At 34.7% G+C, this 4238-nt stretch overlaps 1 pseudogene; it reads left to right on the top strand.

Annotated features, from left to right (window-relative positions):
- The first annotated feature begins 416 nt into the window (after nucleotides 1-416).
- Nucleotides 417-1620, top strand: LOC109336976 (annotated as a pseudogene).
- The last annotated feature ends 2618 nt before the right edge of the window (nucleotides 1621-4238 follow it).

Genomic DNA, 4238 nt, shown 5'->3' on the forward strand with positions numbered 1-4238 from the left:
TTTATCTTCAATCATTCATTTTCATTTATGATGACTCTTCAAAAGTAAATACAAATACATGATGAATGATATAATAAATATGTATAAATCTTTATATTGACAGTGGATATTATACTCAAGTTGTTTTAGTTAAATTATTAAGTATTTTTTCTGGTCAATCACAATTGATAATACATAGAGTGATAAATTTTGTGGGACAAATCCCAATTTTCACACCCTTAGAAACCTTCTTATACTCAATTTGCAATCATATAATGGCTTACTTTAATTTGTACTAATATACACATACTGTCATTAGTTTATTTCTTATAGAAGTGGTTTATGCATTTCAATCACCCTTGCATGTTTGGTATTACCATGGTTCATATCTTTATTATTTTATGTGTACAATTATATTGCAGAAAAATTAGACCTAGCCATCAATCAATCCAGGTTGTATATCAACAAATCCTAAGTCATCATCATTTTCCTTTCCATAGCAGATTCCTGAACAAGAGTTTGATAATGCCTTTCAGGTTTCTAAACCATTAATCAAAAGTATCCAATATTTTCATTATCAAATTAAAAAAAATTTGGTCTTTGATCGTTTATAACTTTCTTGTAAAATTTGTTTTCATTTGAATTATATCTAGCCATTCCTGAGTAACATATTATAATTGCGTGAAGCTATCCTGAAGATTCCAACTTTTGGAAAATACCCTAATGGTATACATATACAACTCAGTTTCTCTTCTCATTATTTGGAATTGAGATTTGTGTATACATATACAACTCAGTTTCTCTTCTCATTATTTGGAATTGAGATTTGTTGTCTAAGATCATGTGTCATACTTTGTCTCAAACTAATGTCAACATGTCATATCAATTAATTTTTTAAAATCTTCACTATCATTTTTTTTGCTTCATTATTATTTGTTTGGGATAATATATGGGACAACAGATCTTTGTTCGATTATTTTATCAATTTAGTTTTCACATTTGAGAATAAATTATAGCAACTTATTAGCTACTTGTAGTGGTGTTTTTCAGGAAAAAACATGTGAGCATTTAAAAAATGAGGAGTTTCTCAAATGTTGTAAGTCCCTACCTAGAACAAACTGTGTACTTTATAATCGTGTATAAGGAATTTCAAGTTTGTGTATTACTTTGTAATCGCTTATAAGGAATTGAAGAATTGTAGAGAAAGACTATTTTACAAGTCACAGGGCAAATAACTTCAGTAATACTAAAATGAATCTGCAGGTTAATATCTACAAGCTGTAGTTGATGGAGGATTTGATAGAGATGTACTAGAGTTTCTGGTGAAAGGTGATGTTGTTTCTTACAGGTGTATGGCAAAGAAAGTAAATTATGTATACCCTTTCACTGCAGCATTAGGAGATTCAAAGGGCCAAGAAGGAAAACTCAAGCAAATTAATGATTTATTGGGCTGGTACGCTCCAAGTTTTGATTCCATGGGATAGTGTAGTTTTGTGCAGTTGTTGGTTTTGTTCCTTGATTGATGATAGCTCAGTAGCTTTATTATAATATTTTTGCCTTAGTATGTGTACTTTCATGGCTTCTGCAGCTTATCATTTTATAATATAATGCAAGAATCTTAGACTTATCATGGCAGAAACATTTCAACACGTTTTCTATCTGTTAGTTTCTAAGACTGTCTTTATTAGCTATTGCTGCATTAACAGCCTAATTAATCATTGGGTAATCACCATAGAGCATGAGGAAAATGGAAAAGGATCTTTTTCGGAGAGGCAAATTATTAAGTTTGTATTTACATTTAAAGATAAAAGTGTCATCATAATATATCTAAAAGAATTTTTAGCTTTTAGGAGTGAGGCCGTTGAATTTTGCTTCTCCCACTTTCTTGGACACCTTCATTTAATATGTTGAACACAAACTCCTTTGTTCCTTGGTCCTTTCTAGTGGAACCAGCCTCTCTCCTTCCACAACAACAACAAAACATGGCCCCTATTAAGAAATCTTTTGCATAAGTGTTAAAAAACTATTGTGATTTTTCGGTATCACAACTCCTCCAACCTTACATTAAAGATGATGTTATTGCTGTCAAGATCCTTGAAGAGGATTACAAAGAAGGTCTACAAAGATGTAAAAATCACCTCCATGGCCGACTCATCTTTTCCAAAGGTGACTCACCGCTTAAATTCGTTGACCTCTAAGCCAAACTCTCTGACTTGTGGAGTATGATAGGGAGATGGAATATGATTTCTTTGGGTAGGGTTTCTGTAATGCCCCGAAAATTAGTCCAAAAAATCTTGCTAAAAAATGGGTAGTTTTTTTTTTTAATAATGATGCCATATAAAATTTATTTGCTTATATTCGTTTCATTTTCGGAACATCACTTTAAGTAACATACAATGCGGAAAATCAAGAACACCATTACCTAAAAGTAATAAAAATATAACTCAATATAACTTTGAATCATACTTCATTAGAATATCATGAAATGTTGGTACGAAGTACAAGGCGGAATCCTAATCATCACCCAAATAAAACTACTCGCAAAATAAATACCCTACACAGGTACACAAATAAAAAAACACAAGGGCCTGTGTAGGTATAACCGTTTCCCTCAATCCTCCATGCCCCCTCCTGGGACATCGAAAAGCGGTAACTCAAAATCGTGGCAGAATGATCCATCTGAACAAAACGCGAATAGAAGACAAACAAAAAGAAAAGGGAGTAAAACATCTAATGAATATTACTCATTGACGGCATGGAATTACACGGAATATCATATCCAGACNTCCAGACAGACACGCATAATAACACAATATATACATCACATATAAAAAAATGCACAACGATGAATGATGTTATAATCTCAGATTATGAGGATCAAAGTCCATAATCTCAATGTATGAATGTTATGCTTGTTTCATCCATCCTTTCACCAATATCCTCCCAATATACTATTCAAAAATAACAAGAGTACAAGTCCCATAACAAGCTGATTTGAACGCACCAAAATTATTCCTCGCAAGGATATATGATCGATCTGTTCCGAAGAACTGTCCATTCCAGGACGGTGTCGTATCAAACACTTTCTGGGAATCCCTCCCATTGATCGTGATTGTAAAGAGGGGTTGTTAGAGATCGTCTAGTCTGCGCTGTGAGAACTGTCCGATCCAACAGAATACCTCATCCAGGAATATAAGGGACTCGTCTCACCTAGACTCACCCTCAAGACTTTGCTGATGAACCACCGCATCGTCGTCCCTTTCAACATCTCGGGGCTCGTTCGTATCCCGTAAATTTCCTCTCCACTACTTCATTATCCATAATGAGTATGCACACTAACCGAGATTAGCCGATTAAATATTTTAATCATTATTAAATATGATCGGTCCAACCTAAGACATCTCCAAGAGGAATGCTTCTTATGGGACCCGATCTTACGTCAACACGTAAATAGCGGAATAACATCCCTACCACTATGAACCATCGCTGAATCACCCTGGACAACCATATGGCCAAGCCTCTTACGGTCAGACGACCTCGCTGCGTGGTATCATGTGATTCCTTTATTTTTGGGCATCGCCCTAATCACGACATCACAGTCAGAAACCTTGCCCTAAACATGCACAAGAACAAAGGTACTTGTATAAGTTTATCAATTTTGGGCACCATACTCAATCATCTGAGTCATGGTCTTTCCCAAATGTAAATACACTTCACACCTAAGCTAGGGCTATTGCTTAAATAATCAAACAATCAGAAATAGTAAAAAATATTGTATGTCTCTTGCTCAAGCGAGAAACTGTCGCTCAAGCGACGAACTCATATATTTTTTTACCTTTACAAATTCTTGATGGCAAACATGCCATTAGGCTCTCGTATATATGAGAGTTATCGTTCAGACGACTTAAAAATAAGTCAAGTCTGTATGGAACCCTCTTGCTCAAGCGAGAGCTGTCTTGCTCAAGCGATGGCACATCCATTTTTGAGGCATTTGTGGCTTAAGCGAGAGCTGTCTCGCTTAAGCGAGAAAACAATCAGTTCTCTTGGTGCCTATTTTAGCTCAAGCGAGAGCTGTCTCGCCCCGAGCTAAAACACTCGTTTTCTCTAGACACTTCTCACTCAAGCGAGAAGAGCCTGAATATCATTTAATTACTTTTCTCAAGGAAAATATTTCTCATTTATATCACATGTTTTTAAACCTTGAATTTAACAATTATCACATACATATCATTCCCATAATAATCATTCAAACATTATAA

Source organism: Lupinus angustifolius, unplaced genomic scaffold (genome assembly GCF_001865875.1).
Source record: "Lupinus angustifolius cultivar Tanjil unplaced genomic scaffold, LupAngTanjil_v1.0 Scaffold_1_575, whole genome shotgun sequence".
Taxonomy (NCBI): domain Eukaryota; kingdom Viridiplantae; phylum Streptophyta; class Magnoliopsida; order Fabales; family Fabaceae; genus Lupinus; species Lupinus angustifolius.